The sequence below is a fragment of the Hyla sarda genome, unplaced genomic scaffold, assembly GCF_029499605.1.
Source record: "Hyla sarda isolate aHylSar1 unplaced genomic scaffold, aHylSar1.hap1 scaffold_1551, whole genome shotgun sequence".
Lineage (NCBI taxonomy): Eukaryota > Metazoa > Chordata > Amphibia > Anura > Hylidae > Hyla > Hyla sarda.
In genome coordinates, this window is record NW_026608187.1 from 26,021 (window position 1) to 40,548 (window position 14,528).

A 14,528-nucleotide genomic window follows, 5' to 3' on the forward strand; every position below is an offset into this window, starting at 1 on the left:
TAGAACCTTCACAGCAGCGACAGCTTTATGAGGAGCATCAGCACTGCTCTGCCTGAGCAGAACCATCACCGCCATAGGTTGTCAAATAACCCGGGTTTAACCCACACAGGTAAGTCCAATGGGGTGCAGGCATGTCCTCTATGCTTACAGCTTCCCGTGGGTGTTGGTTTGATACCGTTTGGGGACAGCCAAGGAGGCATCTGCAGGCAACAAAGGTAGGTGTGTGCTTGTGTGTGTGTTTCCTATGCAGATCCTAAGCCCAGTGTCACATGCAAGTAGGAGGAGTAAGAAGGGTTCCTGGCAAATCCGGGTTATGGATTGCATTTAAAAAGGCCCCGTGGGAGTGCAATGGGCCCCTGTCTTGCTGCTTAGCAATAATGGTATGGGTTTAGGTTCTGCTGTGTGTACTGGTGGTTGACTGCCCCCCAGCCCAGAGTGTGCATGGAAAATTGTCTGGCAGCCTCCCTGACAGCAAGCAGTGATAGTGCCCATGAAGGGCACCTTGTTGGGCCCGCCCCTTTCACGGTTATCGCTTCTCGGCCTTTTGGCTAAGATCAAGTGTAGTATCTGTTCTTATCAGTTTTCATGCTGGTGGGGATGGGTGCTGCATGGAGGATGCAGGTGTACCAGGGCTTTCCGGGGCTGGTTCTGAGGAATCAGCTCGACGGCTGCCCCGATGTGACCTGTTCCCTCCGGGTCTCGCCATGAGGCTGAGAGGGTCTAGAGCCGAGGTACTTTTGTGCCTCGGGGAGTGGTGACCCCGAGGTGCCGAAACTCACTGGGAGAATAGGCTCACTGAGTTGAAGCACGGGCACCATAATCTCTTCACCTTGTGGCACTCACCTCTTGATTCCCGGCCTTCTGGCTAGGATCAGAGAAATTTTTATAGATCCGGCCGGATGTCCGGGCAGTATATCTGCACACATTCACTTATTTATTTCTTTTTTTGTCTCACTGTGTCACTTTTTGCGTGTTGTGTGTTCACAGGATTTGTCAGGATGCGGTAGCCCTTCTGGGTGTCCCTCCTGGCGGTCTAGGGGAGGTGTGTGTGGCCATTAGGTTCCGCACCTCCCTGCAAACACCCCAGGTACTCCTGCTTTGGCAGGGTACCTACCGTAATCGGCTCTGCGGGCAGATACCTTGGCCAACGCCAAGGGGGATGCCGGGAGCATTTGTGGTCCCCTAGTAGCTTCGGCGAAAAGGGACATCGAACCTGGAACCTCGCAGGTACCTTTTGGTCCGGAGGCGAAGGGTAAGGTTTGTTGGGGGGCCTCTCTCCTATCGGAGAAGGGCTTGCGATAGACCGCATCCTTTGTGCACGTTTTTTTTAGTGTAACACGTTTGCACTTTTTCTTGCACTTTGGGTGAATCGAAAGCACGTTCCTCGGCTTTAGATAAAAAAAAAAAAAAAATCTGTTCTTATCAGTTTAATATCTGATACGTCCCCTATCTGGGGACCATATATTAAATGGATTTTTGAGAACGGGGGCCGATTTCGAAGCTTGCTTCCGTCGCCCTATGCATTGACCCGATATGGCAGTATCTTCGGGTACAGTGCACCACCCCCTTACAGGGTTAAAAAGAAAGATTCCTACTTTCATTGCTACCTGCTTTCTGGCTAGCCAGCTAGCCAGCCATGTGGGCCTTGCTGCTGCTGCAGCCAAAAAACAAAAGGTGGTGCTGCTGCTGCTTCTGCTGCTTCTGCTTCTGCTTGTGTCTGGCCGCTGTTGGAGCGTCCAGGCACAGGACTTCTGCTGCTGCTGACTAAATGGCCTCCTTAATTGGATCATTTGAGTAGCCAGCACACCTGTGCAGGTAGGGCATGACATGATAGGCAGCTGCCTTGATAGCGGGTGGGTGCTGAATGTTCCTAATTGACAAAATAAGATTAATGCTTATGAAGAAATATAAAATCTCATCCCTTCCCCAATATCGCGCCACACCCCTACCCCTTGATTCCCTGGTTGAACTTGATGGACATATGTCTTTTTTCGACCGTACTAACTATGTAACTATGTAACATAACATGGGGGGGGGGGTCTCCTGGCTGTTCACACAGGTGTGTCATTGCTGTACATTGACCATGCATTGCTTCTGTGGTATTGCAAAGGCAAAGACAAATGCTTCCAGCCATCCATTGCACTAATGGATTGGTCATCAGCTGGCTGTCTATGTCCCGCATCAATATAGACCAAAGTACAGAGGGTTAGGCTATGCTATTGTGCACCTACCTGATGCATCAGAAGGTGCGAGGCCCTTGCTAAATTCTGTGCACAGACTTTGAGATCTATACTTTAGACTGTATCTAAACCTGCTCCAACATGGACTGACATTCTGGCCTACTTTCAGCCGATGCGACTTGTCTGTCGCTGAACAGTCGCTTTTTATGTATTCAGCACCTATGTATAATGTTGTAAAAATGCTCTAGAAGCTAAAGTCTCAGAAATGTCACACATATTTGGCCTGCAACTTTCTGTGCGACAAATTCAGACAGGAAAAATCAGTATAAATCCTTAGAAAATTATCCCCCAGTGTCTCCATCTGCTGGCGGTATTGAATAAGCATTGCTGCACTGATGGGGTATGCATTAGACGAAAAAAAAGAAGAAAAAGAAGAATAATACGCCCAGAAAAGAGGCGAAAAGGAGAAAAACGTAAAAAAACGTGAAAAAAAAGTAAGAGGAAGAGAAGGAAAAAAAAAGGGGAAATGGGTTTAAAAGTGATTTCGGCGGAGAAATATATATATATATATATATATATATATATATATATATATATATATGCGCACACACACACATATATATAAACGTATTCTCCGTTGAGATATTGCAGCCGCTGCTGTGTCCAGGCCCAGGAGCCTTAGCACTGTGCTGTGATGTCACTCAATACCACTGACATCACTAGGTGTAAACAACATCTCTCCTTTGCTGTGTATGTGACTATGGAGCTGTTTGGTGATGTCGTCTATTATGGCCTTCATAGAAGCAACAGGAGATTGTTGCATCCATCTAGAACCCTCAGAACTACAGTGCTATGATGTCACTCACTTCCACAGGCCTTGCAGAGTGTAAACAACAACAACCCAGCTTTGTTGTGTATGTAACCATAGGGATTTGTGATGTCACCTAGAACCTTCACAGCAGCGACAGCTTTATGAGGAGCATCAGCACTGCTCTGCCTGAGCAGAACCATCACCGCCATAGGTTGTCAAATAACCCGGGTTTAACCCACACAGGTAAGTCCAATGGGGTGCAGGCATGTCCTCTATGCTTACAGCTTCCCGTGGGTGTTGGTTTGATACCGTTTGGGGACAGCCAAGGAGGCATCTGCAGGCAACAAAGGTAGGTGTGTGCTTGTGTGTGTGTTTCCTATGCAGATCCTAAGCCCAGTGTCACATGCAAGTAGGAGGAGTAAGAAGGGTTCCTGGCAAATCCGGGTTATGGATTGCATTTAAAAAGGCCCCGTGGGAGTGCAATGGGCCCCTGTCTTGCTGCTTAGCAATAATGGTATGGGTTTAGGTTCTGCTGTGTGTACTGGTGGTTGACTGCCCCCCAGCCCAGAGTGTGCATGGAAAATTGTCTGGCAGCCTCCCTGACAGCAAGCAGTGATAGTGCCCATGAAGGGCACCTTGTTGGGCCCGCCCCTTTCACGGTTATCGCTTCTCGGCCTTTTGGCTAAGATCAAGTGTAGTATCTGTTCTTATCAGTTTAATATCTGATACGTCCCCTATCTGGGGACCATATATTAAATGGATTTTTGAGAACGGGGGCCGATTTCGAAGCTTGCTTCCGTCGCCCTATGCATTGACCCGATATGGCAGTATCTTCGGGTACAGTGCACCACCCCCTTACAGGGTTAAAAAGAAAGATTCCTACTTTCATTGCTACCTGCTTGCTGGCTAGCCAGCTAGCCAGCCCTGTGGGCCTTGCTGCTGCTGCAGCCAAAAAACAAAAGGTGGTGCTGCTGCTGCTTCTGCTGCTTCTGCTTCTGCTTGTGTCTGGCCGCTGTTGGAGCGTCCAGGCACAGGACTTCTGCTGCTGCTGACTAAATGGCCTCCTTAATTGGATCATTTGAGTAGCCAGCACACCTGTGCAGGTAGGGCATGACATGATAGGCAGCTGCCTTGATAGCGGGTGGGTGCTGAATGTTCCTAATTGACAAAATAAGATTAATGCTTATGAAGAAATATAAAATCTCATCCCTTCCCCAATATCGCGCCACACCCCTACCCCTTAATTCCCTGGTTGAACTTGATGGACATATGTCTTTTTTCGACCGTACTAACTATGTAACTATGTAACATAACATGGGGGGGGGGGGGGGGGTCTCCTGGCTGTTCACACAGGTGTGTCATTGCTGTACATTGACCATGCATTGCTTCTGTGGTATTGCAAAGGCAAAGACAAATGCTTCCAGCCATCCATTGCACTAATGGATTGGTCATCAGCTGGCTGTCTATGTCCCGCATCAATATAGACCAAAGTACAGAGGGTTAGGCTATGCTATTGTGCACCTACCTGATGCATCAGAAGGTGCGAGGCCCTTGCTAAATTCTGTGCACAGACTTTGAGATCTATACTTTAGACTGTATCTAAACCTGCTCCAACATGGACTGACATTCTGGCCTACTTTCAGCCGATGCGACTTGTCTGTCGCTGAACAGTCGCTTTTTATGTATTCAGCACCTATGTATAATGTTGTAAAAATGCTCTAGAAGCTAAAGTCGCAGAAATGTCACACATATTTGGCCTGCAACTTTCTGTGCGACAAATTCAGACAGGAAAAATCAGTATAAATCCTTAGAAAATTATCCCCCAGTGTCTCCATCTGCTGGCGGTATTGAATAAGCATTGCTGCACTGATGGGGTATGCATTAGACGAAAAAAAAGAAGAAAAAGAAGAATAATACGCCCAGAAAAGAGGCGAAAAGGAGAAAAACGTAAAAAAACGTGAAAAAAAAGTAAGAGGAAGAGAAGGGAAAAAAAGGTGGAAATGGGTTTAAAAGTGATTTCGGCGGAGAAATATATATATATATATATATATATATATATATATATATATATACGCGCACACACACACATATATATAAACGTATTCTCCGTTGAGATATTGCAGCCGCTGCTGTGTCCAGGCCCAGGAGCCTTAGCACTGTGCTGTGATGTCACTCAATACCACTGACATCACTAGGTGTAAACAACATCTCTCCTTTGCTGTGTATGTGACTATGGAGCTGTTTGGTGATGTCGTCTATTATGGCCTTCATAGAAGCAACAGGAGATTGTTGCATCCATCTAGAACCCTCAGAACTACAGTGCTATGATGTCACTCACTTCCACAGGCCTTGCAGAGTGTAAACAACAACAACCCAGCTTTGTTGTGTATGTAACCATAGGGATTTGTGATGTCACCTAGAACCTTCACAGCAGCGACAGCTTTATGAGGAGCATCAGCACTGCTCTGCCTGAGCAGAACCATCACCGCCATAGGTTGTCAAATAACCCGGGTTTAACCCACACAGGTAAGTCCAATGGGGTGCAGGCATGTCCTCTATGCTTACAGCTTCCCGTGGGTGTTGGTTTGATACCGTTTGGGGACAGCCAAGGAGGCATCTGCAGGCAACAAAGGTAGGTGTGTGCTTGTGTGTGTGTTTCCTATGCAGATCCTAAGCCCAGTGTCACATGCAAGTAGGAGGAGTAAGAAGGGTTCCTGGCAAATCCGGGTTATGGATTGCATTTAAAAAGGCCCCGTGGGAGTGCAATGGGCCCCTGTCTTGCTGCTTAGCAATAATGGTATGGGTTTAGGTTCTGCTGTGTGTACTGGTGGTTGACTGCCCCCCAGCCCAGAGTGTGCATGGAAAATTGTCTGGCAGCCTCCCTGACAGCAAGCAGTGATAGTGCCCATGAAGGGCACCTTGTTGGGCCCGCCCCTTTCACGGTTATCGCTTCTCGGCCTTTTGGCTAAGATCAAGTGTAGTAATACAGGAGATCTGGTCAGAAGGTACTCGGGTACCCCTCTCCTCGGCCTTGTGGGATCGCCCAGGTTTATTGCCTGGGCTTCACCCACTTGTTGCTATTGGGGAGAGGGCCTAGTCCCAGGGTAACGAGTAGCGATCGCCTCTCAAGACCTTCGGGTGGAGAGAGGTTAGAACCATGGATGATGATCCGGATCCAGGTTCTGTGCCGGCATACGCAAGGATCAAAAACACCGTGAGAGTCATTCTCACGGATGATACCAAAAGGGCGGACGATTTGAAATTCGTAGTAGAGGACGTGCTCGGAGGAGTTTTCGGAATACAGAAGGGCGAGATATTGGCAATCCAGGACTACCCGAAGCGTAAAATTTTTGATGTGACGTTCACACAAAATGGCATCCACAGAGATTTTGTTACCAGAGCTGCTGCGAGTAAAGACAAAAAGCTTCAGGGTGTCCGGATTATTGAGCACGTTCTAGACGATATTAAGCTGGTGGTAGTAAAGATGTATTCCCCTTTCGCCAACCTACACGATGTTGAGTTGTTTTTACAAGTCTATTTTAGTAAGGTTGAGTGCAGAGGAAAAATCATGAACAGCTGTGGCATCTGGACATCTAAGTGGAGATTTCAGGTTACATGCAAAAAAGATGACAGATTGCCAGGGGGAATACAACTACCACCAGCTCGTTTTAAAATAAATAATATGTGTGGCGACCTCTTTTATGCGGGGATGCCAAGCTACTGCAGGAAGTGTCACAGATATGGACACACAAAAGAAAACTGTGAAAGTACATGCAAAAAATGTGGTAGCACACAGCACGAGACAGAGAAATGCACAAGAGGAGGGAGGTGCAATTTCTGTCAACAATTCGGTCACCTTTTCTCCTCTTGTCCCCACAGACATAGGACGGAGCAGCAGTGGCAACCCTGGAGGCAGCAAGGACAGCAACCGGGACACCAGCCGAGGCAAGCAGAGCCAGTGATTACCCCCCCACAAGAGGTAAGCGGTGAGATGGAGAAGGAGAAAGACCCCCCTCAGGCAAAAGGAGGGGACCCTAAAGAGCAGAGGATGGCCAAAAAACGTGCAAGTGGTGGAAAAACTGGCCCCCAGGAGCATGCTGGGTTAAGAGAGGAGCAGACGGCGGCCGAATCCGCTCCTCAGCAACCTCTGGCTCAGGGTCCCCCTGAGAGCGATGATCCGGGTGGAGAGGTGAAGGTTAAAAGGCGGAGGGGCTCCAGAAGACTCTATTCGGAGGCGGTCCAGGGGGAGCCGATGGAAGTACCTGCGGATGCAGGGAACCCAAGTGACGTTCCTCCACAGGTCCCCATAGGGGATACCCCCCCTCCTCCCTGCCAGGAGGAGGTTTCAGGGGTGACCGTCTCTGAGGTACCAGAGACGGAACTAAGTGAACACCCGATGGAGGGGCAAGAGGTGGAAGAACCCAATGAGTCTGGAGCCCTGATTGCCAGGATGCCCGAGAACAACTATGCCTCAATCATGATGGAGGAGGGGGGTCGGCTGAGTGATGGTGCCTCCTCTCCTGCTTCCTCTATGCGTACAGTTGAGTCAGATTTTGGGGGGTATGAGGCTTCGGAGGGGGAATCAGAGGTGTAAGACGTTTTCTTGTACATTCCCATGGCTGAGTTGTCCGGTCTGTCCTTGAACGTGAGAAGTGTGAGCGCCAGAGTAAGAAGGGTTGCCCTATTTAATTACTTGTCGGTTTTTGCTGCTTCCGTCCTTTTCCTGCAGGAATGTGGCATCCCGCACAGATTAAATTATAAAGAATATGAAGATGATTGGGTGCACGGTCCATCAGTCTGGTCTGGATCAAATGAGTCCAGATCAGCAGGGGTCGCCATACTTTTTAAAGGGAACGTTTTAATTGAGAGTTTTAACGAAATTTTACCAGGCAGAATTTTATTGGTCAACGCTTTTATTAATGGTATTAAATGGCAGTTTTTAATTTTTTATGGTTCTCCTGATAAGAATGAAAGAATAAAAATGTTGGAGATTTTACCCCTTTTTATTAACAATTCTAGTCCTCTTGTTTTATCAGGTGATTTTAATTGTATTTTAAGGGGAGAACGCCGTTTTTCGAACGCAGTGAGTAGGAACTATGACAAGACGTCTTTTATGTTAAAAAACTTGATTTTAGATTTTAATCTCACTGATGTTTTTAAAAAATGTAATTTTAACGTACCAGAGGAAGACGGTGTTACCTGGAGCAATGCAAGCTGTAGCTCCAGGATAGATTTTATTTTTTGTTCTTATCAAGTACTGCCTTTTAACTGTGATCTTTTTACCAATGTTTTTTCTGACCATAAATTATTGTATTTTAAAGTTAAAAGTGATTTTAAAAGGAGAACTGGTAGGAATGCCTGGAAGTTAAACGTGTCCCTTTTAGAAGATCCGCAGGTTTTATCAGATTTTATCACCTTTTACAAGGAATGCAGACGAGTAAAAGACCCCAACACTCCCACCAGTATCTGGTGGGAAAAAATGAAACTAAAAATAAAAGAATTTTTTATCCGTGTTGGGGTTAGGAAAGCTAAAGAAAAACGTGAATTTTATAATATCCTAAATACTCGTCTGCAAACCCTGTACAAATTCAGAGCACATGGGATGGAGGTGGAGAAGGAGGTACATGATCTTAAAAAAGAAATAACTAAGTGCCTGGAGCAGAAAGGAAAAGAAATTATCTTTAGGTCTCGAATACAGCATCTTGAGGAAAACGAGACCTGCTCCAGGTATTTTTTTAAGAAAATACATGAAAATAGAAGGTTAATAGAAAACATTGAAGGAGTGAATGATGTACAGGGTATTTTAAAAAAGGTGCAAGAGTTTTATGCGGATCTTTTTAATGTAAAACACATTGATGAATGTTTTATGAATGACTCGTTAAAGGAGATCACCAATTTTTTAGATCCTGTCTCACAGTCTTTTTTATTGCAGAATATTTCAGAGCAGGAGATTTTAGAGACCGTCAAGAGTTTTAAAACAGGTAAAGTGCCTGGGCCGGATGGTATACCCATTGAATTTTATGTTACTTTTTATGGTATTTTAAAAGAAGATTTGTTCTCCCTTTTTACGGAAGTCTTTAAGTCTAAAATCCTCCCAGGCTCATGGAAGAAGGGTGATGTCTCCCTGCTATTCAAAAAGGGAGACCGGTCGGAACTCAAAAACTGGAGACCAATCACCCTTCTGAACTGCGACTATAAAATAATGGCGAAACTGTGTGCTAACCGCTTAAAGAACGTAATCCATAAAATAATTCATACAAACCAAGTCTGTGGGGTGCCTGGGAGGAGTTTATGGGAGAACCTAAACCTTTTAAAGGATGTAATTAGCGACACCAAATTAAGAAAAGGAAAGCTGGCGGTTTTATCCATAGATTTTGAAAAAGCTTTCGACAGGGTGTCACATTTTTATCTTTTTAAGGTTTTAGAGAAAATGGGTATACCTGATGGCTTTTTATTGTCTCTTAGAGCTTTTTATGATAACTGTACTAGTAAAATTTTAGTAAATGGTTTTAAGACACAGGGCGTGATTTTAAATTCCGGAGTGAAGCAGGGGTGTCCCTTGTCCCCACTACTCTTCATTTGCGCAATAGAGCCTCTTTTATGTACAATACGAAAGGATAAGCAGATCCATGGAGTCCCCCTGCCAGGAGGAGGGGGACTAGAGGCGAAGGTAGTGGGGTACATGGACGATGTTGCGGTGTTTTGCAGGGACACCCCATCGCTTCAGAAGACGCTAAAACAGATTCAATATTTTAATTGTGCCTCCGGTTTTAAAGTCAATTTTAACAAAAGTAACATTTTAAACATAGGCGGAATGCCTTTGTATGATGTGCCCGTCCCTGTGTCTGAGTCGGTGCAGATTTTAGGTGTCTCCTTTGACGAGTCTAATAATGGTTTTAATAGCTGGGACTTGGTGGCTCAAAAAATAAATAAGAAAATATGTATGTGGAACATGCGAGAACTTACAATGGAAGGGAAGGTTTTAATTACAAAAATGGTGCTTTTACCTATTTTATTGTATTTAAGTCTGGTTTTCCCACCCCCCGAAATGGTTCTAAAGAAAATAACAAAAGCTTGTTTTACTTTCTTTTGGAGTTCTAAGAGCGAAAAATTAAAGAGACAAATTGTGATAAAACCGAACTCCAGGGGCGGTAAGGATTTTCCAGATTTTAAAGCTTTCCTTTTAATAAAGTTTTTTAGCATGTGTTTTACTACTGTTTTTAAAGATAGCTACTGGTCTTATTTTGTTCGTTTTAATACTGGTTATTTTATGCGGAGGAACGGCTGGTTTTCTACAGTTTTAAGTTGCCCTTATTCTTTGAATTTACCCCCTCAATACATGATTTTAGGAAAAATTTTAAACTTATATAATTTTAAAGGTAAAAGTGTTCAGGATCTGTGCAATAGCAAAAAACTACTAAAGGAAATAAAAGAAACCAGTACCGTGACTCCCATCAAAAATTTTAACGAACAGAAGTGTATACAGATTTGGAAGATGTTGAGTATTAATTATCTTTTTAATTCACAGAAGGACCTGGCCTGGAGCTGCGCACACGAGTGTCTTCCATGCCGGGCATTCCAGCACCGAAGAGGATTATCCAACTCTGCAACCTGCCCGAGGGAGGGATGCCGACAAGAGGAGACCGTGCACCATCTAATATGGACTTGTTTTTACTCGCAGAAAATATGGACAAAGATACTCCCTCTGGTAAAAAGGATAACTGGACTAAAAGACTTAAATATTGCAGTGGTTTTTTATGGTTGCCTGGAATGCCCAACACGGACTCAAGAGACTATTGCATGGAAGATCATAAACTGTGTGAAGGCAGCTCTGTGGAAGGCCAGGAATATTTTATTGTTCAAGCATGAGGTTTTATCTGTGAAGGACATTTTATCTATCTGTTTTTATGAAATGTACCAGTACTATCTTTTAGACAAGAAGAGATTTCCGCTTTTATCTAGAAAATGGTTTTTAAAAGAATGGAATTCTATCTTGTAAAGCCACCAAGTGCCCATTTTATGTTTTAATATGTTGTAAATATGTTATTTATATGTAACTGTATTTATTGACATATTTGCACAATTTTGTTAACATTATTTAATTTTTAATAAAGTTGCCCCCGTAAGGGTAGTCAAGTTAAAAAAAAAAATCTGTTCTTATCAGTTTAATATCTGATACGTCCCCTATCTGGGGACCATATATTAAATGGATTTTTGAGAACGGGGGCCGATTTCGAAGCTTGCTTCCGTCGCCCTATGCATTGACCCGATATGGCAGTATCTTCGGGTACAGTGCACCACCCCCTTACAGGGTTAAAAAGAAAGATTCCTACTTTCATTGCTACCTGCTTGCTGGCTAGCCAGCTAGCCAGCCCTGTGGGCCTTGCTGCTGCTGCAGCCAAAAAACAAAAGGTGGTGCTGCTGCTGCTTCTGCTGCTTCTGCTTCTGCTTGTGTCTGGCCGCTGTTGGAGCGTCCAGGCACAGGACTTCTGCTGCTGCTGACTAAATGGCCTCCTTAATTGGATCATTTGAGTAGCCAGCACACCTGTGCAGGTAGGGCATGACATGATAGGCAGCTGCCTTGATAGCGGGTGGGTGCTGAATGTTCCTAATTGACAAAATAAGATTAATGCTTATGAAGAAATATAAAATCTCATCCCTTCCCCAATATCGCGCCACACCCCTACCCCTTAATTCCCTGGTTGAACTTGATGGACATATGTCTTTTTTCGACCGTACTAACTATGTAACTATGTAACATAACATGGGGGGGGGGGGGTCTCCTGGCTGTTCACACAGGTGTGTCATTGCTGTACATTGACCATGCATTGCTTCTGTGGTATTGCAAAGGCAAAGACAAATGCTTCCAGCCATCCATTGCACTAATGGATTGGTCATCAGCTGGCTGTCTATGTCCCGCATCAATATAGACCAAAGTACAGAGGGTTAGGCTATGCTATTGTGCACCTACCTGATGCATCAGAAGGTGCGAGGCCCTTGCTAAATTCTGTGCACAGACTTTGAGATCTATACTTTAGACTGTATCTAAACCTGCTCCAACATGGACTGACATTCTGGCCTACTTTCAGCCGATGCGACTTGTCTGTCGCTGAACAGTCGCTTTTTATGTATTCAGCACCTATGTATAATGTTGTAAAAATGCTCTAGAAGCTAAAGTCGCAGAAATGTCACACATATTTGGCCTGCAACTTTCTGTGCGACAAATTCAGACAGGAAAAATCAGTATAAATCCTTAGAAAATTATCCCCCAGTGTCTCCATCTGCTGGCGGTATTGAATAAGCATTGCTGCACTGATGGGGTATGCATTAGACGAAAAAAAAGAAGAAAAAGAAGAATAATACGCCCAGAAAAGAGGCGAAAAGGAGAAAAACGTAAAAAAACTTGAAAAAAAAGTAAGAGGAAGAGAAGGGAAAAAAAGGTGGAAATGGGTTTAAAAGTGATTTCGGCGGAGAAATATATATATATATGTATATATATATATATATATATATATATATACGCGCACACACACACATATATATAAACGTATTCTCCGTTGAGATATTGCAGCCGCTGCTGTGTCCAGGCCCAGGAGCCTTAGCACTGTGCTGTGATGTCACTCAATACCACTGACATCACTAGGTGTAAACAACATCTCTCCTTTGCTGTGTATGTGACTATGGAGCTGTTTGGTGATGTCGTCTATTATGGCCTTCATAGAAGCAACAGGAGATTGTTGCATCCATCTAGAACCCTCAGAACTACAGTGCTATGATGTCACTCACTTCCACAGGCCTTGCAGAGTGTAAACAACAACAACCCAGCTTTGTTGTGTATGTAACCATAGGGATTTGTGATGTCACCTAGAACCTTCACAGCAGCGACAGCTTTATGAGGAGCATCAGCACTGCTCTGCCTGAGCAGAACCATCACCGCCATAGGTTGTCAAATAACCCGGGTTTAACCCACACAGGTAAGTCCAATGGGGTGCAGGCATGTCCTCTATGCTTACAGCTTCCCGTGGGTGTTGGTTTGATACCGTTTGGGGACAGCCAAGGAGGCATCTGCAGGCAACAAAGGTAGGTGTGTGCTTGTGTGTGTGTTTCCTATGCAGATCCTAAGCCCAGTGTCACATGCAAGTAGAAGGAGTAAGAAGGGTTCCTGGCAAATCCGGGTTATGGATTGCATTTAAAAAGGCCCCGTGGGAGTGCAATGGGCCCCTGTCTTGCTGCTTAGCAATAATGGTATGGGTTTAGGTTCTGCTGTGTGTACTGGTGGTTGACTGCCCCCCAGCCCAGAGTGTGCATGGAAAATTGTCTGGCAGCCTCCCTGACAGCAAGCAGTGATAGTGCCCATGAAGGGCACCTTGTTGGGCCCGCCCCTTTCACGGTTATCGCTTCTCGGCCTTTTGGCTAAGATCAAGTGTAGTATCTGTTCTTATCAGTTTAATATCTGATACGTCCCCTATCTGGGGACCATATATTAAATGGATTTTTGAGAACGGGGGCCGATTTCGAAGCTTGCTTCCGTCGCCCTATGCATTGACCCGATATGGCAGTATCTTCGGGTACAGTGCACCACCCCCTTACAGGGTTAAAAAGAAAGATTCCTACTTTCATTGCTACCTGCTTGCTGGCTAGCCAGCTAGCCAGCCCTGTGGGCCTTGCTGCTGCTGCAGCCAAAAAACAAAAGGTGGTGCTGCTGCTGCTTCTGCTGCTTCTGCTTGTGTCTGGCCGCTGTTGGAGCGTCCAGGCACAGGACTTCTGCTGCTGCTGACAAAATGGCCTCCTTAATTGGATCATTTGAGTAGCCAGCACACCTGTGCAGGTAGGGCATGACATGATAGGCAGCTGCCTTGATAGCGGGTGGGTGCTGAATGTTCCTAATTGACAAAATAAGATTAATGCTTATGAAGAAATATAAAATCTCATCCCTTCCCCAATATCGCGCCACACCCCTACCCCTTAATTCCCTGGTTGAACTTGATGGACATATGTCTTTTTTCGACCGTACTAACTATGTAACTATGTAACATAACATGGGGGGGGGGGGGGGGTCTCCTGGCTGTTCACACAGGTGTGTCATTGCTGTACATTGACCATGCATTGCTTCTGTGGTATTGCAAAGGCAAAGACAAATGCTTCCAGCCATCCATTGCACTAATGGATTGGTCATCAGCTGGCTGTCTATGTCCCGCATCAATATAGACCAAAGTACAGAGGGTTAGGCTATGCTATTGTGCACCTACCTGATGCATCAGAAGGTGCGAGGCCCTTGCTAAATTCTGTGCACAGACTTTGAGATCTATACTTTAGACTGTATCTAAACCTGCTCCAACATGGACTGACATTCTGGCCTACTTTCAGCCGATGCGACTTGTCTGTCGCTGAACAGTCGCTTTTTATGTATTCAGCACCTATGTATAATGTTGTAAAAATGCTCTAGAAGCTAAAGTCGCAGAAATGTCACACATATTTGGCCTGCAACTTTCTGTGCGACAAATTCAGACAGGAAAAATCAGTATAAATCCTTAGAA

At 45.1% G+C, this 14,528-nt stretch overlaps 3 non-coding genes and 3 pseudogenes across 3 annotated transcripts; all 6 read left to right on the forward strand.

Moving 5' to 3' along the window:
- Positions 1 to 528: 528 nt before the first annotated feature.
- On the forward strand, positions 529 to 688 carry LOC130310104 (U2 spliceosomal RNA; annotated as a pseudogene).
- Positions 689 to 1,383: 695 nt separating this feature from the next.
- Positions 1,384 to 1,565, forward strand: LOC130310101 (U2 spliceosomal RNA). The gene has a single exon (XR_008858661.1). It is a non-coding gene; the product is annotated as a U2 spliceosomal RNA (small nuclear RNA).
- A 2,088-nt stretch (positions 1,566 to 3,653) lies between these two features.
- LOC130310078 (U2 spliceosomal RNA) lies at positions 3,654 to 3,844 on the forward strand. The gene has a single exon (XR_008858640.1). It is a non-coding gene; the product is annotated as a U2 spliceosomal RNA (small nuclear RNA).
- A 2,092-nt stretch (positions 3,845 to 5,936) lies between these two features.
- Positions 5,937 to 6,069, forward strand: LOC130310107 (U2 spliceosomal RNA; annotated as a pseudogene).
- Positions 6,070 to 11,089: 5,020 nt separating this feature from the next.
- LOC130310100 (U2 spliceosomal RNA) lies at positions 11,090 to 11,294 on the forward strand (annotated as a pseudogene).
- A 2,090-nt stretch (positions 11,295 to 13,384) lies between these two features.
- On the forward strand, positions 13,385 to 13,575 carry LOC130310079 (U2 spliceosomal RNA). Its single transcript, XR_008858641.1, has one exon. It is a non-coding gene; the product is annotated as a U2 spliceosomal RNA (small nuclear RNA).
- Positions 13,576 to 14,528: the final 953 nt, after the last annotated feature.